The sequence below is a fragment of the Pongo pygmaeus genome, chromosome 16, assembly GCF_028885625.2.
Source record: "Pongo pygmaeus isolate AG05252 chromosome 16, NHGRI_mPonPyg2-v2.0_pri, whole genome shotgun sequence".
NCBI lineage: Eukaryota > Metazoa > Chordata > Mammalia > Primates > Hominidae > Pongo > Pongo pygmaeus.
The window spans coordinates 31,291,625-31,319,463 of record NC_072389.2 but is presented as its reverse complement, the minus strand read 5'-3'; the positions used below and the strand labels follow the sequence as shown (position 1 = coordinate 31,319,463).

The 27,839-nt window shown below is 38.2% G+C and overlaps 1 long non-coding RNA gene across 1 annotated transcript in view; it reads right to left on the bottom strand.

The window, feature by feature from the left end:
• Window positions 1-11,731, bottom strand: part of LOC129013564 (uncharacterized) — a 28,501-nt gene extending 16,770 nt beyond the window's left edge. The window contains exons 1-2 of the long non-coding RNA XR_008494021.2: window positions 9,217-11,731; window positions 8,269-8,365 (exon numbers count right to left, since the gene is read on the bottom strand). This is a non-coding gene — a long non-coding RNA (uncharacterized LOC129013564). The remainder of the gene's footprint in view (window positions 1-8,268; window positions 8,366-9,216) is intronic.
• Window positions 11,732-27,839: the final 16,108 nt, after the last annotated feature.

Here is a 27,839-nt window from a genome sequence, read left to right as displayed (position 1 = left end):
GCCAGCATCTAACATCATACTTAACTTAACCAAAGCCTCATCTTTAGACTCAGGCAAAGGCAATAATCAAAGTACACTGCTTTCATGCAACACAGGGACAGGCCTGTATTATACTTTATTTAATAATTTCCCTTGTATCAGAACTAGAAATATATGAAATATAATTTATTCTGTGCCTTAATACTAAATAATTTAAATGTTTATCTACCTATAGGCGTCCTTTCCTGTCACTCATTCTTTTTTTTTTTTTTGAGAAGGAGTCTCGCTGTATTGCCCAGGCTGGAGTGCAGTGGCATGATCTTGGCTCACTGCAATCTCTGCCTCCCAAGTTTAAGCAATTCCCCTGCCTCAGCCTCCTGAGTAGCTGGGACTACAGGCGTGCACCACCACACCCAGCTTTTTTTTTTGTATTTTAGTAGAGACGGGGTTTTACCATGTTGGCCAGGATGGTCTCGATCTCCTGACCTCGTGATCCACCTGTCTCAGTTCTGTCGCTCTTAGAACAAGACAAGGCTTACGGCATTCTTGCTTAAAATGTTGTTCATGGTGAATATTTTGTTTTATTAATATATCCAGAATTTAAAACTGTTCAATTTCTCCAGACCCAGGGACTATCATGGAATATATGAATGCATGAGATTGTAATGGCCGGTTCTTGTGGAATAAAATTAATTCAGACCCCCCAAATAAAGGATGGGCATATGGATGCCTAAACAGCTAAATACAATACTTATGTTTTGTTTAGCTATAGTTCCTATAAGCGAAGATTACAACAGCTCAAAGCAGAAAATTCAGAGACAATTCACTTACATAACCTTACCTTTTGACTTTAAGTTTTTGGCTCTTACATTGCTTAAAAGGGGTTTTAAGGATTAATGACTGCCTGCCCATCTTCATTCCAATCTGGCCTACAACATTTAATTGGATATATGACTTTTGATTCTAAGTCCCTTGGCCATAGTGGTCGCACCAAGGAACATGGTGGACACAGGTCAGGCAGCACGCCGCTGTGGCATTGACATGAGAAAAAATAAGTGTGGCTACCGATACTGCCTCTGGCATACCTAGACAAAAAAAGGAGAATATAAACTATAAAATAAAGTCCTAAGCCCCCACCAACTTAACAGACACTCCCTACCCCCATGTTAGCCAAAGCAACCTGAAAAACTAATTCAGACCATGACAACAAGGGGGGGTTGAACATGCTTCACTATACCTTCCTCCCATTATGGGAATTTAGGCACAACTGATCAGCATTAACGTTACAATAAAAACTGTAAAACAGACTCTTTATAACAATAAAATACCAAATTATGAACAGGACTTAAGAACATGCCAGGCAAGAGTTAAGTCTCATATTCCTACACTTTACAAAAAGCAGACTATGTTTACAACTGCCACAAGGTTTCTGTGTTTCTCTAGCAGCCAAGCAAGCACTACCCTCAAGATGAGCTGACTGACTGACCCCAGCCACTGTTCCACCAGCCATAACTACAGACTGAAGTAGACAAGAGACCAATTTCGGTAATTTTCTCCTGATAAAAGATCACTCACCATAAACAGTTTTGGCCGGTTTACAGTAAATGCACACTTGTATGCCTTTGTCCTCAAAAGAACTTTTGAAATATAGGGCATAATTATAATACATTTAAAAGTTAAGTCTCTGCCCCAAAATCAATGAGTTATATGTTCCATGGATATTTGCTAATACACATGGGTCAGGACCACTTTCATGACTATTCACAACTCCTCCTGTTGCCTGTTAAGTATGTATAGTTAACCAACTTGTCCTCATATCTCCACAGGAGCTCTGGGTGGAAGTGACATTTGGGGCTTTGCACTTTGCTGTGTGTACTTCCTGGATAACTCCAGAAACATCCTCAGCCTTAAAAGACATGCACAAGCAAACTAATGCTATGTCTAATCTCATGATGTCTTTAAATCATATGGCTTTAGATATCTTCACTGCAGCCCAGGGCGGCACTTGGGCATTCATTAAGGCTGACCATTTTACACACATACACACACACACACACCAGATTATTCTCACAATATAACACAAGCTATGCATGTAGATACCCATATTTCTGCTACAGATGCCCTCTCTCAGGACTCTATGGCATCATGATTTAGTCGGCTTCCTGGTACGTAAAATCCTTTTATATATATTATTAATACTGTTAAATGCCCTCTTCAGCTGCTATGAATTTTATTCCTGTTGTACACTCTACATGGAGATGCAGGAAATCATTCTCAGAAATTCTTGGATCCTCACACCATATATGCACAGTAAGTTCCTGCTGAAAACTCAAGAATATTTCCAACTCCAGGTAAACAGATTCCATTCTAATGCTCTATAACTATGCTCCCTTTCAGTAGGAAGCAGACCAAATGAGTATGATGCTCCAATCCCATAAAAATAAAGTGGAATTGGATAGTGGGGTGTTGTAACCTAGTACTTCATTGTCCTTAAAAAATATTTATTTTTCTCTTTTTCCTGTGTGTTCATATCTTACTTAGCTCCTTAGAAATGCAAATTCAAACTTTTCCCTCCTTCCTTTCCACCAGCCAGACCACCAGCAAGCACTGTCAGCTTATCTAAATATATGTTTGCTTACCAATTACCAAATCTTGAACCAAAATAAGCATCCACCAGAATTCTCCTCCATAGAGAGATTGTCTCAAGACATCAGTTAATCCACAACCTGACTCTGTCCCCAGTGATGCTGGGCAGACTAACAAATGACCCATGACTAGAGATAAGTTATCCAGCAAGTCATGTAGATCCTATACCTCCATACCCCTTCTGCATCCCCTGCTTGCCAATATTTCTTCTTAAAACCCTGTTTTCTGCCCAGAAAACTTATATGGTTCCTTTAGATATGAATCCAGCCCTTCCACATTGCTAAGCTCTGGAATAGTGACTTTGTTTTGTTTTTTTTTTTGGAGACGGAGTCCCACTCCGTCCCCCAGTAGCTGGGATTACAGGCACATGCCACTGTGCCAGATTAATTTTTGTATCTTTAGTAGAGACAGGGTTTCGCCATGTTGGCCAGGCTGGTCTTGAACTCCTGACCTCAGGTGATCATCCAGCCTCGGCCTCCCAAAGTGCTGGGATTACAGATGTGAGCCACTGCACCTGGCCAGTGACTTTCTTTTTACTACCCTTCTGTTATTTGATTTTGCAAGTAGACATTGCCAAACCTGGGTTTGGTAACAAAATGGTGCCAAGCTTTAGTACAATAGATGAGTGGCACTTTTTTCCTTAAAGCATGGTTTGTCAATTCTGTTTACAGCACTGAAGCCCACAGACCCTGACTGCTGTCGTACCTAGCAGAGCAAGTGCCCATGTGTTATTATATATTCCCATAAAATACCAGTGTTTTTGCTCTGTTGATTGCTCATGTCTCACAAATCTTGAAGAAGTGTTCCCAACCCTCGCATTTTTTTGACTAAGACAACAAAAATTAAAATCTAAAAAGAGCATAAGCATGAAAGCCTTTTGAGAATATTAAGGTAGATGAAAATGACAATAAATAAAAAATTGAAATTCCCTTTTTACAAGTCAATGGCACAAAAGTATTTTCTGATTACAGCACTCAATGTACACATTTTCTAAGTGGTATTTTTTATATCTCTGAGAACTAAAACCAAATTTAATAATCACTAATCAAATATAAGAAAATAATTAATATCTAACAGAATAAGTGTTCTCTACAAAGAAATGTCATATACACATTTATGGAAGTGAGGTGGAAGGAATTATGGAGTCCAGCTATCGTCTAAATCTTTGTATAAGGGGAAGATGAAGCAACATCATGAAGTTCACCCCTGCACAATTAAGAAGTGGTTGCTCCTTGAATTCAGACATGAAGTGTTACTGTACTGCTACACAAATCAATACCTTGTTAACCTTTCACACGTACAGCAAACTAAGCCATATAATGGAAAGTTTCACACATGTTTTCAAGCATAAGGATCTGAGCCAATTTTGCTGTGTGACTTCCACAAGTTTCTGTCCTTCTCCTTTTCAACCACAGATATTTCAGAGAAAATTTGCAGAAAAACATAAAACAGAGAATGTGTAACATCTGTCTTTTCTAATAAAAGTGATGTTCACATTCAATTTAGGAGAGAGAAATATGAGAAAAGATTAAAATAATTAAAAGTGTTCATTGAAAAATAATTTTGAATGCATTTTTAAAACAGAAGAATAAAGACCTTAAATAGACAACACAAAAATAAAAATTTGGTTTTAGATGAGAATAAAAAAAGAAAAAAATTATACCCAAGTGTTAAACACTTTTGCACAACAAATCATATCAAAACCAGGATAAATATTACAATGCAAGAAATAAAGTCTTAAGGTATCACTGGTCAGCCAGCAGAATCAGTATTGAATAAACTCAGCCTTATTCAAAAGAACAGAATTCCCCACCTCACCAACAGAAAGGACAGGGAGCTGCTGCCCTTGTGCATGGAGACCCCATACAGTGCCTCTGAGCTCAGAGGCTCCCATGTGGCTTTGACTTTGGTGGGCATAGTCTGGAGGAGAAACAACCTGTCACAGGGTCATCTACACCAGTGCAGGAGGTTACTATGGCTGCATCTCAAGGTTTTCAACACTACTGGCTGTTGTTGAAAGTATTTATACATAAAGTGGGGAGTGGTGTTGGGGGATTGTCTAAGATTCACAAGGATATTAAGGGATTTAAGAGTCTACAGCAACGTTCTAAGTTCTAAACCAGCTGGGTGCGGTGGCTCACGCCTGTAATCCCAGCACTTCAGTAGGCTGAGGTGGGTGGAATGCTTGAACTCGGGAATTCGAGATCAGCCTGGGCAACAAGGTGAAACCCCATCTCTACAAAAAATACAAAAAATAAAATAAAATAAAATAACTGGGCATGGAGCTGTGCACCTGTGGTCCTAGCTACTTGGGAAAGTGAGGTGGGAGGATTGCTTGAGCTCAGAAGTCGAGGCTCCAGTGAGCCAAGATCTTGCCACTGCACTCCAGCCCAGGTGTAAGAGCGAGATCCTGTCTCAAAAAAAATTAAAATTTATTTTTTTTAAAAAGTTCTAAACCTACAGCTTTATTCAAGGTACAGCTGAAAATATTGGTGTAGGTGCAAGACATGCAGGTTGTTACATTTTTTACTTCATTATAGAGAAGTGCCGTGGCTAAAAGAAGAGGCTCTGGGCCAGGCACAGTGGTTTATACCTGTAATCTTAGCACCCTGGGAGACAAAGCAGGGAGGATTGCTTGTGGGCTAAGAGTTCTACACTAGCATGGGAAATACAGGAAGACCCGGTGTCTACTAAAAAAAAAAAAAAAAATGAATTAACCAGGCACGGTGGCTTGTGCCTGTAGTCCTAGCTATATAGGAGGCTGAGAGGGGAGGATCATTTGATCCCAGTAGTTTGAACAAAGAATCTGCTCTACAATTGAGCCACTATATCCTAGCTGGACAACAGGACGAAATCCTCTCTCTCTCTTAAAAAAGAAAAAATACAAAACAATCTTTGGAGAGAAAATTATTGTGCTAAATAGACTCTCTTAATAAGAAGACAGTGTGGGCTAGGTGCAGTGACTCACACTTGTAATCCCAGCATGTTGAGAGGCCGAGGCGGGCAGATCACCTGAGGTCAGGAGTTTGAGACCAGCCTAGCCAACATGGTGAAACTCCATCTCTACTAAAAATACAAAACAATTAGCCGGGTGTGATGGCGCACACCTATAATCCGTTACTCGGGAGGCTGAAGCACAAGAATCGCTTGAACCCGGGAGGAGGAGTTTGCAGTGAGCCATGATCGCGCCATAGCATTCCACCCTGGGCGACAGAGTGACTCTGTATCAAAAAAAAAAAAAAAAGATAATAATAATGATAATAATAAGACAGTGTGGAATTTGCACAAAGATAGAAGAAACAACCAGTAACTTAAAAAATAAAAACAGAGCTAGAATGCAGACATATACATATATAAAAATTAATTTATACTTTGATGCATGGGAGAATGATCAATTTTTATTAAAATGTTCCAGGAAATTGAATAACCACAGGGAACAACCAAGATCTGACCTTTGACCTCATATACACACAAAATCAATTCTAGTTGGTTCATAGGCTTAACTATAAAAATAATAGGGTATTCGGAAAATAATTTAGGAAAATATCTTCATGACAAAGGGTAGGCTGAGCTGTCTAACTAGACCTGAAAATTATTTACCATGTAAGACAAGACACACCCTACATAGTCAAAGTGAGCAAAGTCTCTGGGGCAGTGTCAAACTCAAGGTTCCTTTATACCTTTCCTGCAGAAAGTCAGCTCAGTCTCCAAAATGGACCACTGAAGTGAAAATTGTGCTTACTTCTTGTGATGTCAGTGTGGATTGTATGAAATGATAACATATAAAGCATGTAGTATATTATCAAGCCTATAATAACCCCTAAAAATTAATTTTCTAATAAATTGTGAGATATATCATTTGCATCAGTTGTAACATGTCATTATTTCATACACCAGAATGGAAGAACAAAACCACTAACAAATGAAGAAACTAGTACTTTTATCACTTATAAATAAATCACATAGTAATAATATAAATACATTATAATTACTGGAAAAAGTATTTTCAATGGGAATACATGTGGATATTTGTCCTGTCATTCCTATGATTACATGGGATGGAACATACAAGAAAAATACATTGACAAAGGTTTTCCTAAATTTTCTGTCATTGACATGTAGCTCTCCTGAATCACTCTTCAACTCATCTGCCCATGATTTTCCCCATATTATTATCAACTGTGCTAATCTGAAGCTTTGGTGATGCTGCACTTCTCGTGAGATTCCTATGTTGCTCTTGAGAGTGTATCTTTCCAACCTTCTGAAACCCCCTATGCAAGATATGATGTTGATGATATGACCTGAAAATGTCAATGGAAGGTTTATAGACCAAGCTCATGTATATGTAAATGAGGACAATCACATTATGGTTGCCTTCTCGTCAATAATGTTTTAACACTATCAAATTTAAGGTGCATCTGTGTTTCATAAATGTGAAAATGTGCCCTCTATGATGAATGGGATACACTGTCCTCTGTGACTGAACATTTCTCAGTGTTAGATTATGGTGGCTCATCAACTGTATTCTTATCTGTTATTGAAGAAATATGCTTAAATCTTATCACATAAGTTTACCAAGGGCATTTACATTCTAGATAGCTATTAGAGACATTAGAGTTATTAGTGGAATACTATAATTCTTCTGTTATGCACGGAAATGTAGTTTTATGAACTATGGTTTAAGAAATCCATTGAGAAAGAAGATAGAAATTATAAAGAGTTACTTGAAAAATTCACTGGAGTGATAGCTTTCTAAAGACCTAGAAAAAGCTGTATCTTGAAACTTCCCACTGCAGTCTTAGGAATATGACCAATGATCCTTGTAAATTTCATTATAAATTCCATTCTTTCAGCTATAACATTTATGTAGCTCTTTTTTCTTCATTTCCATTTGCCGTTTTAACCATATGGTTGGTGATCATACAAATCACATTATAATTAGTCACTGCAGAAGTAGATGCATAATGGTCTTTATAAAATGTTTTAATCTGCCCCCTTGCTACTCTGCTCAACCCTAATTTGGGTACTTGGATTTGAGGAGTGGTTTTGGTTTTCCCTCAGGAATACACTGATTGAAGAAGAAACACATAAAGTATGAGTTTCTGTACACCCAAAATTCAGTCAACCTCCTAAACTATGGGAGTTTCTTTAAGTGTATGCAGAAACTCACATACAAAAACAAAAACTCACATAATTTAGGAGGTTGACTGAATTTTGCCCTACAGTTTTAAATTCCAGCAAGGCTAAATTAAATAAACATAAAGTCATGCTCTCAAATATCCAAGACATTCTTTCATTGAACTCCAACTTCTAATCAAGTTAGAGTGTGGAGACAAAGTGTTGGGTGTTTGCCTCATGATGTGGTCTAGAATTTGGTTTCTTTTAAATGGTATCTCTTTTAGAATTGTGGCGTCCAGGCCAGCCTCTAAGGAACTGTTGGTTTAAGACATTGTGGGAAATCACATATTCCATGCAGTTAGAGTTTGTCTGGGGACTCATTGCTCAGCACTTCATCATCTGCTTTCTCCACTCACTAGCATCCAACTGCAAAATCCTATTGTGTAAAAGATTCATATCCAGGTCTCTGTAAGTAGAGACTGGCCTAAACCAATTTATCAGAAACATTTTTTGTACTCTGCTTACCTGCTACCTTGGTGGCTTTAGGGTTGGCAGTGGGCAACATAATTCCACAATGTGAGTGTCAACAGAATGCACGGTCCCAAACAATTCCTGATGGAGTCTGTAGAATTAAAAGAACTAAATTAGAACATATTTTTCTGAAAGGATTGAAGGTACAGTTGTCTTTTGATTACTTGAAGAAGAAATCCCTGTACCAAGAAAACATGATCCTGAATGCAGAAATATGATTTACGTTCCCTGTCTCTGAAATTTCTTATTCTTGGCTTCTAATATCTGAGAGTCATATCTCCCAAAAATGCTTCCGTGGGATCCTGAATATACACTGCTAAATGATGTCTACACATGGGGATTTCTGGGATATGTGAAGGAAAGGCAACTTTTTCTGAATAAGTGGTTGCTGACACTCCAACTGGTGACTGGGTAATGGAGAAGGAGAAAAAGGAAGACAGTCCCTGGAGCTTGATGGTGGCTTCTTAAAGCAGGTGCACCTGGGTTTGGAAAGGTGACGAGATAAAAAGAACGCTAGTTTGCTATTCTCTCCCTACGTGCCCATTCATCTCTGGAAGCCAGTTTTTTGCTTATGTCTTTGTTTTCCTTTTAAAAATATAATACTTTTAGAAAACAAATTTATTTTGAAATAATTTCAGATTTACAAAAAGATACACAGGTAGAAAAGACAGTTTCATATACCCTTCAGCTAACTAAAATGTTACTACTATAACCATAGTATATTCATGAAAACTAAGAATCTCACTATGTTTCAAAACTATTAATTGATCTACAGGCTTCCTTCATATTTTACCAGAATTTCTAATAATGACATATTTATCTGTTCCAAGACGTAATCCAGAATACCACATTGCAATTTCCATCAGGTATATTACCTAAGATTTGGTGCATAACAAATTACTATACATCTTAGTGGTTCAAAACCACACACATATTACTCACAGTTTCTCTGGTTCTTCAGTCCAGATGTAGGTGACGGCCCAGGCTAAGGCTCAGCTGGGGAAAGGTCTCCTTCCAAGCTCATGTAACTGTTCTTAGGATTAACCTCTCTGACCTCATCAAGAAGAATTCATTAGTGAATTATTCGAATCACTTAAACAATTAATACTAATTTATTACAAATTATTCCCATAAAGTGGAGAAGACATGATTTCCCATTGTATACTGAGTTAGTTTACCCTGATACCACAACCAGACAAAGACATATACCTTATGAATACAGGGGCAAAAATCATCAAGGAAATATTAGTAAAACAAACCAGAAACATGTAAAAATTATTACACACTATGTCAAGGTAAATACCTCAGAAAAGCAAAATTTGGTTCAACATACAATACAACTAGTGCTATGCACTATATTCATACAATAAAGAAAAAAAACCACATAGTCGTCTCAGAAGATGCATAGGCACTTGAGAATTCTCAAACTCCCTATGAGAAAAATATGCAGCAAATGAGGCAGATAAGGGAACTGTCTTCCTTTTAAAGAGGATCCATGAAAAACCAACATGTCATCATAGGTTATCTGAAAGGTTCACTAATTTCTCCAAGATTAGAAACAAGACAAGGATTTCCACTCTTGACCTTTGTTTTCAACATTATGCTGGAGGATATAGACATGGCAATTAGTCTAGAAAAATAAATATAAAGCTTCCGGTATGGAAAGAAAGTCAAACTCTGTCTGTTGGCATATGACATGATCTCATGTATAAAATTTCGAAAGGACTCTAATGAAATATGTTTAGAATTTACAAATGAGTTCAACAAACTTGCAGTATATAAGGTCAATATATAAAATCCTCTGAATTTCCATATGCTAGCAACTGACAGTCTAAAACAAAAAACTCAGAATGTTCCATTTGAGATGACAACAAAAATAAGTTTCTCAAATTAAGTATAAGATATATACACAAAACTATAGAAGAAATTTTGTTAAAAAATAAATGGAAAAAAAACTTTGACTATTCATTGCTTATAAAGGTTAATGTTGTTAGGCTGGCAATATTTTCCAAATGCATCTATAGATTTAATGCAACCTCTATCAAAATCCCAGGTGACATTTCCTTTCTCTAAATTCACAAAGTTTATCTAAAATTCATATATAATGCAATAGACCCAGAGCAGCCTAAATAATTTTGAGAAAGAAGAAAAAAGGTTGGCATGGGAGATACATACTTCCTGAATTCAAAACTCACTACAAAGTAATAGTAATCAAGATTTATGGTACTAGTATAAGAAAATAGATGTTGATCAATATAATAGAATATAATGCTCAAAAATGAATACTTATATTTATAGTGAAATAATTTTATAATATCACCAAATAAATTATATATGGATAAATATTTTTACGCAAATATTTTTGAAACAAGTGCATATTCCATGTAAGTTCATCTCCTGCCTCACACTGAAAATGTAATTGACTCAAAATGATCATATATCTCTATATAATAGCTAAACAGGCCCAAAATATAGAAAATAACAACAGGAATACATCTTCGTGGTCTTAAACAGTCTTTCCTAAGATATGATGCTGAAAGCAAAAGGGAAGAAGAGAAAACAGGTATATTAAACCTCATTAGAATTTGAAACTTTTGTGATTCACACTACACCATCAAAAATAAAGACACCTAAAGAATGGGAGTAAATATTTGCAAACAAAAGCAAAAACTGGCAAATTAAATCCAAGTAAACTTAAGAGCTTGTGCACAGCAGAAGAAAACTATCAACAGAATATACAGACAACTTACAGAATGGGAGAAAAGCTTTGCAACCTATGTGTCTGACCAAGGTCTAATATCCAGCATCTATAAGGAACTTAAACAAATGTTCAAGAAAAAAAAATCAACCCTATAAAAAAGAGGGCAAAGGACATGAACAGACACTTTCAACAGAAGATACATATGTAGCTAACAATCATATGAAGAAAAGCTCAACCTCACTGATCCTTAAAGAAATGCAAATCAAAACCACAATATGATACCATCTAACACCAGCCATCTAACCAATTGGTGGATGTCTCAATTAGTTCAATCATTGTGGAAGGCAGTGTGGAGATTCCACAAAGACCTAAAAACAGAAATATCATTTAACCCAGCAATCCCATTACTGAGCATATACTCAAAGAAATAAAAAGTGTTCTATTAAGAAGGCACATTCATGCATATGTTCATTGCAGCACTATTCACAATAGCAAGAACATGGAATCAGCCTAAATGCCCATCAATGGTGGACTGCATAAAGAAAATGTGGTACATATACGCCATGGAACACTACGCAGCCATACAAAAGAATATCATGTCCTTTACAGGAAAATGGATGGAGCTGGAGGCTATTATCCTTAGCAAACTAATGCAAGAACAGAAAACCAAATACCATATTTTTTCCCTTATAAGTGGGAGGTAAACGACGAGACCAAATAAACACACAGCGGGAAACAACACACACTGAGGCCTATTGGAGGGTGGAGGGTGGGAGGCGAGAGAGGATCAGAAAAAATAACTAATGGGTACTAGGCTTAGTACATTGATGATGAAATAATCTACAACAAACAAACATAATACAAGTTTACCTATGCAACAAATGTGCACAGGTACCCTGAAACTTACAAGTTAAATTAAAAACCAAATATTTGCAAATATTCTAGGTGATAATGGTCTATTGTTAATCGTATATGACAACATCTTAGAGCTCAAAAATAAAAAGGCAAATATCTCAATCAAAAATGGAAATTATTCAAATACCCAATTCTCCAAAAAAGCTACAGACATATCCAAATCACACGAAAAGACACTCAATGCCTTTTGCCGTTATGAGATAGGAGACCGGCAAGTTGTTTTCTAGTCACAACCCTGCTGATCAAAACAAGATCTGGTCCAGACAGCATACAGTGAAGAAACTGGCAAACAGAGACACAGCAATCCCTGGTTATCCTCATTGCTCACTGGCATGAGACATTCCCTCCAGTGCCATGACTGTTTATAAATTCCATGCCAACAACCTGGAATTTACCACCTCTTTCCATGGCAACAACCCAGAAGTTACTGCTCCTTTCCTAGAAATTCTGAAGAACCTCCTCATCAAGTTTCATTGATCCACTCCTCAATTTACATGTAATTGAAAGTGGGTTTACCTTAGTGTAAAGATAGTAGACAAGAGCCCATAGGTTACCAACCGATGCAATGCCTATGAGTTAGCACCGCTCTTTAAGGAGCAGTAATGTTCAATAAAATGCTATCTATCACCACTGGCTTGCCCTTAAATACTTTCCTGGGTAAAGCCAAGAACCCAGCCAGCTGAAGCCCCCAATTTGGGGCTTACCTGTCCTGCAACAATAGGAGAAGGGAAGTCAAAAAAACATGATACATACTTCAAAAATCTAAAAGGTATATTGCTACCTGAAAAAATATAAGTTGGAAAAGGCAAAATACTGTGTAATTCCACCTATATGATTCTCTAGAAAAGGAAAAAATTATAGTGATAGCAAAGAGTTTGGTGGTAACAAGGGGCTTGGGAGAGAGAAAGGTGGGATCAGTGAAATATAGGTTTTTTTTGGGCAGTGAAATTACTCTCTCTGATATTGTAATGGTGGATACATAATAATGTTTTCTGAATCCTGAAGAACTTTATAACACAAAGTGTGTATCTAAATTATGCAAATTTAAAACCTTATTTAGTAGGTAGAAGTTTTCCAAAGAGGAATGCCCCCAAAATAATATACCTATGTAATGAATGTATGGAATAACCTCACTGAAGATAGTGGAGGAAAGCAATGGACCTAAGTAATTTGGGAAATAAGTGGATATTCTGAGGCTAAAAGCCAAAGTATTTATACCTAAGTACTGTACTTTACTTGGTAAAATTGTTTCCCATTGGGGTATCAGTTACCAGTTCTGAAACCACTCTGCATGGATGTTCAGGTAGTATGATTAAATGAACAGCATCAACTTCTTCACAGGGACAGTAAGAGAATACATACATCATTCATATGGTGCTGGATTAGATCATAAGGTGTTGGAAACATTAGTAGAAATTACACAATCATACACTTAGCGTGGAGTACAATTAAATACACAGGTAGCCTGGAGCACCTAGTAGTGGTTAAAGAAAAGAAAATGCTGAACAACAACAAAACCAACCAACCATAAAACATTGAACCTTAATTATGTGGGTATTTCAAAATTATACCAGAGACAACTAAAAACCTTCCAATAGGCAACCATGGAACAATCTGAGCAATCAAATAAATTAGCATATGTAAAGTATAAAATAACTATCAATGTTTAGATGATGTTATATGAATAAATGTGTAATAGAATAGACACGCTTATGGTTGAGAGTTCCAATAAATGTGTAGACATTCTGCCAATAAAAAGGTAGATCATGAATCCCCCCTTTTTTTTTTTTTTTTTGAGATGGAGTCTGGAGTCTCGCTCTGTTGCCCAGGCTGGAGTGCAGAGGCATGATCTCAGCTCACTGCAAACTCTGCCTCCCAGGTTCAAGTGATTCTCCTGCCTCAGCCTCCCGAGTGGCTGGGAGTACAGGTGTGTGCACTGTGCCTAGCTAATTTTTGTATTTTTAGTAGAGATGAGCTTTCGCCATGTTGGCCAGACTGGTCTCAAACTCCTGACCTCAGATGATCCGCCTGTCTCAGCCTCCCACAGTGCTGGGATTACAGGCGTGAGCCATGGTGCTTAGCCCATGACTCCCCACTTCTTAAATGCGTGTTGTGTTAGTAACTTTGTTCTGAAACATTCTGTGGGGAAATGGAAAAATAATAATTTCACAGTGTGTGGTAATTCGATAAAAACGACCTCATCTAGGTGATCAAATTAACATTAACAGTGATAAAGCCTGTTGAGAGCCTGTGCCCTTGGTATGATGTGAGAAGAATGGCACCTTTCCTCTGTCATATTCCTCTCCTATACCCACAAATCTAGTCTTATCATGAAAAAAACCTCAAGAGAAATCCCACATTAGAAATGTCAGTGTCATCAAAAACTAGGAAATGCTAAGAAACTGCAACAGTCAGAGAAATCTAAGGAGACATGATATGTAACTGTGCTGAGGTATCCTGGATGAGATCCTGGAATAGAAATTAGACATTATGTGAAAACTAAGAAAATCTGAATAAAGTATGAAGAGTAGTTAATGATACTGTTTAAAACTGGTTGTGACAAATGTCCTAAATTAAGAAATTAATAAAAAGGGCAACTGTGGTGGGATATACGGAAAGTCTATGTAATATATTTAAAACAATTCTGTAAATCCTAAACGATTCTTAAGTGTATAAGGTTTCTTTTTATTTAAAGTCACTGCTGACCTTATAAAATAGAACATGAGCAATATGTTAATAGCCGTTAATGGATCTCCTTAGCTTCATCATCTTCTTTAATCACTGAAGGTAACTATTACTGTGAATTTATTTGTTATCCTCTAATTTGTGTTTGTTATATTTATCTCTATGTTTATATTTCTAATATCCGTAATGTTTAGTTTTTCTTGTCTTCAAACTTAGATGACATGTGTTTAATGTATACATGTCCCTAGTTTAATCATGAGAAATCATGAGACAAATCCATATTGTGGGACATCTTACAAAATATCTGACCTGTACATTTCAAAAGGGTCAACGTCAAGAAAAATAAGTGAAGACTATGAAACTTGCAGATTGGAGAAGACCTAATGTGTCATTTAGACCCTGCAATAGTGCCCAATGATCTCCACCTGCAAGAAATACCTGTGCTTTGTTGAGTTGCCTCCTCCGTGTCTCACATGACCAACACGTGTGAGCTCAACTTTTTTCCAACTCAGAGCTCCCCTAGAAAGTCGCTATATTGGTGGGAATGGAGTGGACAGAGGTCGAACAAGTGCCACAAGGGTGTCTCACGGTATAAACAAATATCCTGTGAGAAGGATGCTGGGTCAAAGATTGTACACTTATGCTTTGGGGTATCCACCAGGATAAATAAGTATCCCATGAAAGGCACACTGTAAACATCCAGGACACAGTTTCCTGGAATCCTGTTGGGCAGGGTGATAATTTATAGTCACTGTCCCTGGAGAGACCTCAAGAGATTATTAGACGTAACAAAAATACAAGAGATGCAGAGGTGATTTTATAAATCATGGCTCAAAGTTCCCATGGAGAAGGAAGATAGAAGTGGCAAAGTGTTATTTGAAAGTTTGCAGCAGAGTGCAGCTCTCTGAAGACAGAAAATTCTGTTATCTTCAGACTTTCTGCCTTAATCTTAGAAATATAAGCAGAGATTATTCTAAGGTGTCTTCCAAATCTGATTCTTCATCCAGATCAACTACATATTTTTTTCTCCCTCCCCTTTTATCCTTCATATCTCATCAACGATGGTCATGTGAATCTCACTGTAAGCAGGGACTGCAGACGCATGTGCCTTGCGGTTTTCACAATATGCTTCGCTCTGACCACTTGTTACTCTTGTCAGCTCCACTTGTTGATACTTAGAAAATGAAACAGGCTTTGATGTTCCCCAAAGAGTGTACTGAATGAAGAAGAAACTCATATAAAGTATAATTTAGAATGTTGAGCATATTTGCATTGAGAGTTTCAGCTTCTACAAGGGCTCAATTCAGTGAACAGGAAGCCCTAATTTCAACTTTAGGAGTCATGCACCCTTTAAATTTTATTTACTATTCAGACTAGAGGGTGGAGACAACGTTGGGTTCTTGCCTAAGGATGTGGTCAGATGATGGGGTGTTTTCAATGGCATCTTTCTGAGAATTCTGGTGGCCAATCCAGACTCAGTACAAATCATATTTTCCGAGCTATCATGGTAATGTTTGGGAGCTTAGTGCTCAGCACTGTGTCGTCTGTGCCTGGGACATCATGGAAGCAGAGTTTTATGTCTAATCACTTTTCCAGTCTTACCCCTGAGCACACAGAGCTCATCCACCCTCTTGCCACCTAGAGATGAGTCTGTCCTTCTAAACATCTATTTCTGGCTCCTTCATGGCCTGCCACTTGATTTTTTTTTTTTTTCTGAAGAATTTACTCATGGATGATCTTCACAGTACATATCATAATAGACCACATGTATGCATTGAAATGAAGAGGAAAACGGGATTGTATAAGTCACTTACCTTATAGAAACTCCTGTTATAATGAAATAAAAAGAGCAAACCTCCATGACTTAAGATTGCCAATTTAAATGGAACCATCCTTTCCTATGGGGTGAATTGTAAGATTAGAGGAGTAAGAAGGTTTACTGAATTATAAATGCCTCAAATAATAGCACCTGAATTACTATTACCGTCTTCTCAGAAGTGAGAAATATGGTCACGGCCAGCTGTGTCTCTCATTCTAGGTCTCCAGGACGCAGGAGTTTGTTTTCTCACTGAAGCTATGAATATGGTATGGAGAATGTAGCCCATGATCACAGTTCAAAAAAGCAAGAGTCTTGACTTTGTGGATGTCCTTGGGAGTGTAGTATGCAGTCCCATGGCTTAATAAGCTTTGAGGGCATCATTCCTGGAACATCACTGGTGTTCCTCTGTAAAGTAGTGTGACCTGTGAACAGGGAGCTGTGTTGGGGAAGAGGGAACAGTCCTCACTGCTGTAGGAATCTTTCTTTAACCAGCACATTTGCAGAGTCAGCACTCAGCCTGTGTCCATCTCTTACATCACTCCATGGTGAGCTGGGGTATGTTGTACTGTGTTGTTCTTTCCTTTTTTCTATTAGGCTACTTCCACCTCTGCACAACACACTCTGTATCACTAACATGCCTCGCTTTCATACATCTAATGTCTAAAGGTTCATTTCCACGTCTTTTTGAGCAGGAATTAACCTACAACTCCATGATTATAAACTTTCTTCATATCTAGTTAACTTTCTTCCATGATAATGTCTATGCTGTGGATTTTGGGCTTGTCACGTGAAATGGTTTGGCTGTGTCTCCACCCAAATCTCACCTTGAATTGTAATAATCCCCATGTGTCAAGGGCAGGGCCAGGTGGACAAAACTGAATCATGGGGGCAATTTCCCCCATACTATCCTCATGGTAGTAAACAAGTCTCACAAGATTTGACGGTTTTATAAATGGGAGATCCCCTGCACAAGTTCTCTTGTCTGCCACTATGTAGGATGTGACTTTGCTCCTCATTTGCCTTCTGCCATGATTGTGAGGCCTCCCCAGCCACGTGAAACTGTGAGCCAATTAAACCTCTTCCCTTTATTAATTACCCAGTCTTAGATATGTCTTTATTAGCATCATGAGAACAGATTAATATACCACAGGACAACACAGATCCATGATATGAGTGTCAAGAGAATGTGTGGTCCCATAAATTCGTGATGGAGTCTGCATGATGAAGAAAACTGAATGATCACCGTGTTTTCTCAAAGGCTTAAGGCATCGTTTCCTTTTAAAACTTGGGGAATAAGAGGAATCCCTGTACTAAGAAAACACTCTTAATGAACAAATATTTATGTTCACCATCACTGGTGTTCCTCAATCTTCTCTCCTAATGTCTGGAAGTCATGTTTTCTTAAATGTCTTTATAGTGAGATCCTACAAAACACTGCCAGAATGCCTGAAAACAGGGCCTTCTAACATATGTGAGAAAGGCGTCTTTCCTTGGAAAAGTGGTTATGAACACAGGAATTGATAAATGGGTAATGGGAAGTGTGATGGGAAAGAAGAAAGTGGATGAGTGTCCCTGGAGCTTGATGGTGTCTTTCTGAAGCAGGTACCCTGTGTAGGAATGGGGGATAATAAGGCAAGCTACTTTGCCATAGTCTCCCTATGTCTCTATTCATCCTCTAATCTGTGGTTTTATTGTGGTTGAAATCTGTCTTTGTATTGTTGTTTTATTTTTTGGTACCTGAATATTACATTTTAAGAAATATTTTTATTTTATCATAGTTTTAGTTTTACAGAAAGTAGTAAAGATAACAGAGTTTCATATATCCTACAGCTTCCTGAAATGTTAATACCTTATATCCCAATAGCATATTTATGAAAACTCAGAAATTGACACTGGTACAAAACTATTTATTGAAAAAGATTTTCTTCATATTTTACCCGGTTTTCCACTAGTGTCATTTTTCTGTTCTAGGATCTAATCCAAGATACCACATTACATTTACTGTCAGGCATATAACTGACCGACTGTTGTATAACATATTACTACATAGTTTAGACTTTCAAACCCAGCCCTACATAGTACTTACAGTTTCTCTGGGTCAGATACCTGGCAGAGATCTCAAGGGAAGGCTCATCTGGGGAAGGATCCTCTTCCAAGCTCCTGGGATTCTTGGGAGGATTCAATTTCTTTCCAGGTCAAGATGACCTCACTGGTGAGTTACTCAAAGCCTTTTGGGAATTAATAACAATCAATAAAAACAGACAAGTAGAGAACCTTTCCTAATGCAATGTATGAAGCCAGTGTTCCCTGACACCAGGGTAGACAAAGACATTTCAAGAAAAGAAGATTACAGACCAATATGAAACAGGTAAAAAGTATCAAGGAAATACTATCAAAATTAACTAGTAACATAAAAAGGAGTATACACTAGGAGCAAAACTATTTATCCCTGCAACGTATGTCTGGTAAAACCTACAAAAACAACTGGTGTTATAAACTATACTAACAGAATTTTTTAAAAAGACTCATGGTCACCTCTAAACACACAGAATAGGCATTTGACAAATTCCAAACCCATTCGTGATAAGAGCTCTGGGAAAATTAGGCATGGAAGAAAACTTTCTAAATCTACCAAGAGCATCCATGGAAAACTCACATAACATGAGGAAAGACATATAACCCAACAGAATAGAGTTGAGCACCCCCAAATCAATCTTTATATATAGGGCAAACTTATTTTCAAGGTTGGAAAATTAATTCAGGATGAAAAAATAGTTTTTCAGCAAATGTTGCTGGGAGAAAGGGATATCCACATGCAAGTTAAACTGTTTCCTGTACCATGCATGTATTTGACTCAAAATAGAATATGTGGCTAAATGTAAGAGCTAAAACTAAAAATCCCACAGAAGAGAACATAAAAATAGATTTTCATGGCCTTACATGAAATAATGGATTCTAACATGTGACACAAAAGTACAAGTGACAGAAAAAAAAAATAGATACATTGAACTTCATGTGGATCAATACCTTTTAAGATGCAAAGTACAACATCAAGACAGCTGAAATAATGGAAGAAGATATTCTCAAGTCGTATAACTGTTAGGAGACTATTGTCCAGAATATATGAAACATTCAGGCATGCACCACCACACCCAGCTAATTTTTGTATTTTTAGTAGAGATGGGGTTTCGCCATGTTTCTTAGGCTGGGCTCAAACTCTTGGCCTCAAGTGATACACCCACCTGAGCTTCCCAAATTGCTTGGATTACAGGCACGAGCCACCATGCCCAGCCTCATTCTTCATTATTATTTTCTAAATTTGTATTCCTAATTAATATATTGTTCAGCTTTTTTTTTGTCTTCAACATTAGATAAATACGTGTATAAATTAATGTTTAATCTTACTCAAATTATGAAAAAATATAACAAATCCACATCGTCATACATCCTATGGAACACCCAACAAGTTCTTTTCACCAAGATCAAGGTCAAAAAAATAAGTGAAGACCCAGAAACTGATACAGATGAGACAGGACCTGATGTGGCAGGTAGGTTCTAAGATGCTTCCCAATGATCTACATCTCTAGATATGCAGAACCCTATTCTAATATCCTCACTGTGAGGTTTATACGTGCCATACCACATGTATAAACAAACACAAAAGGGGCAAAGTGTATGGAACAATGGTTTGTAAGAGAGATGATATCAAACAGCAAAGGATGATATCAAACAGCAAAGGACAGTGATACCTGAGACATACAATACTGTGACATGAGCTCTACCACTGCCTCAAGTTACCACTTTGGGAGACGTTCCAGGCTGTGGTGTGGCATGGACTTTGGAAGACACTGTGAGTTGAGAAGATGGAACTGAGAGTTGATTACAGATTGGCTGGATTGCATCTAGCATTTCTTCACATCCAGTGGTAAGAATGGGAGACAGCATCCATGTCAGCATCCATGCAGGCTGGACTGCTATTGTCATCATTACTCACTGAAATATGGTTCACAGAAGTACAGGAGCAATGCAGAAACAAAGGCAAAGACACAAAGAAAAGTTACTTGAATGAAGATTTAATATTGCACAAAGACTGATGCCTTTACATGTTGTACCAAAACCAAGGCTTAAAAAATAACCATTCGAGATAAAGTAAATGATGTGTATAAGTCGAATGAACCAACAAAGTGGACGCGAACCTACTTTTACTATATAATTTTCATACATGTGGCTGATAATCTGAATATATTATAAAATAATAAAAGTGGAGCTTTCTATTTATAAGAGCAAAACAAAATTATCAGAAAAATAAGGATTAAAGATATTTTTACCTCCATTTGTTTCCCTATAAAACCTTATGTTTGCTTTATATTTGGAAAATAATTTGTCACTTTCTTCACTACATAAATTCTACTGCCATTCTAGTTTGCATGGAGTATAGGGTTGCTATTTATATGCAGTAAAATTAAGTTAAATGGTGCCAGGCTGCAATATCACAGATGAGGTGCTGTTATTATTGTTGTTATTTTAACCAAGATCTGTCATTGAAATTCTCCATGTACAGTACTGAAGCCAAGAGACCATGACTGCAGCCCTAACTGGAAAATCAAATGCCCATCTACTGATTTGGAGCACTTGTAAAATATCAGTGTTCACGCTCTCTTGGTTGCTCACATCTCATAAATCTTGGACACATGGTCCCCTATGTCCCCAGAATAATTTTAGAGCATTATACTGATTATTACCTTTCTTGTTCAGTAGACATATGTTATTGAGTTTCAGCGACTCATTCTGTATGAATGCTTCCCTCACAAGAGGATGTGTTGTCAACATAGTCGTGTTGGCATTAAGGCACTCCTCAGTGCAAACTCTCAATAAATTGTTATCTGTTTGTTGGAGTCCTGCTAAATAATATCTGACAATGGGGCTTTTTGAGACATGTGAGTAACAGGCATCTGTCTTTCAAAAACTGGTTACATAGTTAGCACCAGATACTAAAACTGGTGACTGAAAAATGCTGAATATGATGAAGAAGATGAAAGAGGACGAGTCTCTGGAACTTGGGGGGATCTTCCTGAAGCAAGTATACCTGTGTTAGAGTTGGTAAATCGATATGGAAAGATGCTTTGCTATTCTCTCTCTACCTGCCCTTTCATCTCCTGAGCTGAAGGTATTCTGTTTGTGCTTTGGAATTATTTTCATATCACATTTAATACATTTTTCAAAAGTATTTTTGTTTGAAATAATTTTAAAGACACAGAAATATGCACAGATAGTACAGAAAGCTTTATGTATCTTTGAATTACATGCAATGCAATAGATTATGTAACCATGAGCCCTAAAAATTAGTTGGCACAAAACTATTTATTGAAGTATAGGCTTTTTCCATATTTTACTAGGCTTTTAAGTAATGTCATTTTTCTGTCCAGGATATCATATTGCATTTACTGTCAGGTGTATTATTTACTGCTGAATAATAAATTCTCACACACTAAGTGGCTCTTACAGTTTCTTTGTATCATGAATCCAGACGTAGATGATGGCCAAGGACGAGGTCTCAAGTGAAGGTTCAGCTGGGGAAGGAGCCTTTTCCACATTCGTGTGATTGTTGTTAGCAGTCAAGGCCTGTGCTGGTTGAGATGACTTCACTGGTGAACTATTCCAAACCTGAAAATAATTAATAACAATCTATCACAAACTCTTCGTAAAAACGTAAACTACAGTAAAAATGGAGAAGAGATCACTTCCTGATATATAGTATTAGTTTACACTGATATTACAACTAAGGCAAGACATTTCAAGAAAGAAAAATTAAGACCAATATGTTTTATAAACAAAGGGCTAAGGTCTTCAATAAAATGGTAGCAATACAAATCAGCAAATGTAAAAAGAATTATACACCATCACCAAGAGTATTTGTCTCAGGAATGCAAATTTGGTTTAACATACAAAATAATTAGTGTCATACCCTATAAGAATAAAATAAAAAACAAAAGCCATATGATCATCTCAAAAGATGCAGGAAAGGCACCTGAAAAATCCAAAATCCATTTTTGATAACAGTATACAACAAATTAAGCCTATAAGGAAAGTTTCTTTATTTTAAAGGGCAACCCTGAAAAACTCAGTATCATCATAATTTAATTTAAAGGCTAAATAATGGTATAAACTTGGACATACAGATCAAAGGAATATAGTAGAACTGAATGCCCAAAAATTAATCTTTACCTTTATAGTCAAATGATTTTATAAGGTTGCCAAGCCAATTCAATCTGGAAAAATATATTTGTAACAAATATTGCCAGGACAATTGAATAGCCAAAAGCAAGTTGAACTTCTCACTCACACCATATACATAATTGGCTCAAAATAATCATATATCCAAATGTAAGACCTAAATAGACCAAACCCTTAGAAGATAATATAGAAATACATAATTTGGTTGTTAGGTTAAACAATAACTCCTATCATTTCTAAGATATGATACTTACAGCCCAAGAAAAGGAAATAAGAAACATGAACATATTTAACTTTGTAAGAATTAAAATCTTCTGAGATTAAAAGTACATAATTAAAAGTAAAAAGATAATGCAAATAATAGAAGAAAATCTTCACAATCACATAGCAGAAAAGAATCTATTAGCCACAACATATAAAATATTTTACAACTCAAAATAAAAAGGCAAATATCACAATCAAATTGGTGAACTATCTGAATAGACACGTATCCTAAGATACTATATTCATGTCTAGTAAGCACTTGATATGAGGCCTAAGTCTTTTGTCATTAGGCAAATGCAATTGCAAACAACCATTAGATATACTTCAAAAATCTAAAGGATATATTGCAAAAAAAAATAAATTTAAAAAGACAAAATACTTTGTGTGATTTCAGTTATGTGACGCTCTGGAATGTGAAAAAGTAGAGAGATAATAAAATGTTTGGTATTTACTAGGAGCTTGGAAAAGAGGCAGGTCAAACTGGTGAGGTACAGCAGATTTGTTCAAGGCAGTGAAATTATTCTGGTATCATACTGTAATGATAAATACATGATTATATTTTACAAATCCTAACTAACTTTAGAATACAAAAATGAACTTAAAATATACAAATTAAAAACCTTCTACAGTAGGTAGCAGATAGCATGAGGCTATATACACAATAGAATTAAATAACATGTCAGTGAAATAATGTCACTGAATGGAGTGGGGGGAAAGCAGCTGACCCAAGGAACGTAGCAAGTAAGTGGATATTCTGAGTCTGAAGGGTAAAGATTTATCCATAAAAACTTTAGTTGGTAAAGTTTTTTCTCATGGCCATATACATTTCTAATTCTGAAACCACCTATACAAGTCTTTTGGATTACGTGATTAAATAACAGAACCATCTTTATCACTGTTAGTGTGGTAGGCTACACACAAGTAAGCAGGAATAGGTGCACTGATTCACATGGTACTGGATTAGATCATGGAGTGCTGGAGGATTATTAGGAATTCATGTTTAACTTAAAGGTACAGATACATGATAAAATATTTGTGTGTGTGTGTGTGTCTGTGTCTGTGTGTGAATCAGCATACAAAGATGTATTTGCTCTTTCAGCACACAAGATCACAAATCAACACATGCCCCAGGAACAATGAATATGCCAAGGGCCCAGGTCTCCATTTTTAATCAATTTTCCAATAAGAAGAACTAGGGCTGTGTGAAAAAAAAAAAGGTTAATACCAGGCTTGTGAGGAAATCCACACAATTAGCTTAAGCACCTAGTAGTGCCAGAAAAAATAAAATGCCAAACAACAGTGTAAACAACTAACCAACCACGTAACAGCAAAGCTTAATTATGGTAGTGTTTCAAAATGACAAATGATTCAACTGAAATAGCCAACACTGCAACAATTTAATAGCCAACACTGCAACAATTTAAACAAATAAATGAAGTAGTAGAAGTAAAGAGTAAAAGAAATATCCATGTTCGCATACTGATAAAAATGATTGCATAAATATAATGATTATTGGAGGAGAATAGACACTTTCAGGATGAAAGTTCCAAATAACTTTGGTAGACATTCTGCTCATAAAGTGGAGCATTTTTTGTTTTGTTTTGTTTTTTGTTTTCCAAAATGGCACACTGGAGACTTTGTTAGTGTGCCTCACCTGCTTAGAAAGAGCAAAATTGTGTCTAGAGATTCACACTGTGAATTTCTATCCAACAAACACAGGAACTCAACAGAAAAAGTGAAAGAACCTTTGGATACTTTGAAAGGAGCAGCAGGCAGCAACTTGCCATGTGTCAGATGGGAAACTGAGCCTTCAGAGTGCAAAAGAGGGAGACTATCTCTGTGACACATTCCCACTGGGGAACCAGGCAGTCGAGGTCACAGGGAAGCGCCTTAACCCTGCCCAGCACTGGAGCTGACTTAGAGAGGAGGGGACCATGAAAGAAGGAGTGGCACCTGGGTGTGCTGTGTCTGCACCCCCAGATCCCAGCAGGGACAGAAGGAAGATATTCCTGACCCTAATTCATAGAAGATCTTGCAGAAATCAGCCAAGTAACCCAGGCAGCAGTCACGCACTGGAAGAAGCTCCCAACTGAGGGAGAAATTAACCAACTAAGATTTGTATCTGATCTAATATTGAGCAGAGGATGAACCCCCTAAGGCCTAAACCAAGGGGCGTGCACGAAGCACTCTTGTGCCAGGGTCATGGGAGCTGGGTACCGCTGATTCACATGTCAAATCAAGGGGTGTGGCCTCAGAGCTACTGTTTCACTTTCAGTCTCCAGTGGGAAGTCTTGCAGCCTGGGGCAGGTTTGTGTTCTGAGCCTAGACTGCCTGGGACTTACCTGGCTGTTGTGGGTGTTTGCCAGCAGAAGTCTGCATGTGTAAGACCTTCTGTGTCAAGGTTGTTGGAACTGACCTGCCACTTGCTACCCCTCTCTCCATCTACAGACTCTCATGTGCCACAGGGTGTTCTCCTCTCTGGAACATTATCCCAGTGGTCAGGGAACTCTCCACTGACCCCATTCTGGCTTCTGTTTACACCCAGACTTGGAGAGGCAGAGTATGGACTTTCCCGACCCAGTCCACACTCAGCGTTGCCCCTCTACCTGTCCTAGTAGCAGAACAGGAACAGGGACTTTTTAGAGTTCTGGGTCACTTCCCATCAGCTGACTACTTCCCCTGGGTAACAAAGGTTAAGCATAAATCCCACCACCATGACTGCAGCTGGCTCTCTCCTGCAAGTGCCACCTTCTGGCCCACGGTCAACCAACACAGTCCATTACAACATCTGCTGGCACACTCACATGGTACTGGTATAAATGTAGACATACAGACCAGAGGAACAGAACAGAGACCCCAGAAATGAAGCCAAATACTTACGATTAACTGATTTTCAACAAAGCAGACAAAAACATACACTGAGGAATGAACACCCCATTCAATAAAAGGTGCTGGAAAAATAAGATAGCCACATGCAGAAGAATGAAACTGGATCCTCATCTGTCACCATATGTAAAAATTAACTCAAGATGGATTAAAGACTTAAATGTAAGACATGAAACCATAAAGACATTGGCCTAGGCAAATGTGAGACCCCGAAAGCAACTACAACATAAACAAAAACAAATAAATGGGACTTAGCTAAACTGAAAAGCTTCTGCACAGCAAAAGAAATAATCGACAGAATAAAGAACCAACTTACAGAATGGGAGAAAATATTTGGAAACTGTCCATCCAACAAAGGACTAATCCAGAATCTACAAGAAATAGAAACAAATCAGCAAGAAAAAAATAAATAACCCCATTAAAAACTGGGGAGATGATGTGAACACACAAAAGAAGATATACAAATGGCCAGCAAACATATGAAAAAAAAATGCTTAACATCATTAATCATCAGGGAACGCAAATTAACACCACAATGCGATACCAATCTTACCCTAGTCAGAAGGACCATTATGAAAAAGTCAATAAATGATAGATATTGGTGTGGATGAGGTGAAAAGGGAATGCTTAGACACCCTTGGTGGGAATGTAAATTAGTACAACCTGTATGGGAAACAGTATGGAGATTTCTCAATGAACTTTTCAAAGCAGAGCTACCATTCAATCTAGCAATCCCACCACTGGGCATGGACCCAAATGAAAAGAAGTCATTCTATCAGGCGCCACCTCCAGTCTTCCTGGACCCTGCAATTCGAGGGTTTCAGGCTCCAGACAAGTGTAGGGTTCTCCATAAAGGCAGCCTCGGTGGTGGACCCGACTCCTTGCAACCCCACACGGAGGGAGTGGAGGGGCGTGTTCTGCAGCCTGCTGCACAGGATAAAAGGTAAATTCCACCTGGTGAGTAGAAGGCACGTATGGCAGCTCCTCTGGGGCTGTGGGAGTACCAGCAAGAGTGGCTGGCGGCCTGGCGCACAAGTGTCTGCGGAGCACATACTCAGAAAACTGGGGCAGACAGGGAAAGGTGGTTGTCGCAGAGACTTTGCTTCAGGGGCTGAACACACCAGCCAGGGAAGTGGCCCATCACCTAGTCTCTAGAAGCACTTTGTGCTCCTCACTTGGCTTCCTGATACAAATCGTGACAACATATTTCAGAGGACTTGGGAGAAATTCGCCCTCTTGGCGCCCTCAGGTCGGTTCTCTGTGGCGTTCCGCCAGGGAAGGGAGGAAGTCCCCACGGATGGTTTGAAGGAGGGGTGCCTGATCTCGGGCTTGGCACATGGGTGAGCTCCACTTCCCGGCCCCAAAGCCTTTATTGCATCTGCTGCAGACTCCATCAGACTGGGCACAGTGATCCAAGAGTTCACCCAAGTGAGAAATCCGGGTTAAGTTAGGTGTTGCTGCCCAGCGGGAGACCCGAGCCTGCCTTCTTCCTGGGCCTGAGTGAAGTGACACAGCCAGTGCCAGGGCTGGGGGCCAGGGAAGCCTGTTTCTGGTGTCACTGTGCTCTGTGCCAAGTAGGGAGAAATGTTTTTAAGGAGTTGACAACAACTCCTGAGAAAGCATTTCAGTGGTTACTGGAGGACTTGCACTCTGGAAATGCACAGAACCCAGGACAGCTGCCAGGAGTAACTGGGTGACTACACACGAGAGGGCAGACAGAGTCTGGCTCATTTCAGTACTCTGCATGGGTTAGTTGCCACCATCAGCTGTGATGGGAACATGTGGTGATTGCTTCAGGAGATGACAGTGGCCCTGAGGAGTCTGGAGACTGGGAGGTCCCAGATCAAGGCGCCAGCAGGTTTGGTGTCTGATGACAGCCCACTTCCTGGCTAATAGTCAGCGGCTTTCTCTTGTGCTGGCATCTCTCTCACTCCTAGGCTAGGCTCCTTCTGCAACCAATCGTTAGCTGCCAACCCCTAAGGGCCAGACAATACATTTACAGATTACAACCTGGCACATCCAAGGTAGCAGGAGGAGAAAGAGCAACTTTTTGTCTTGGCA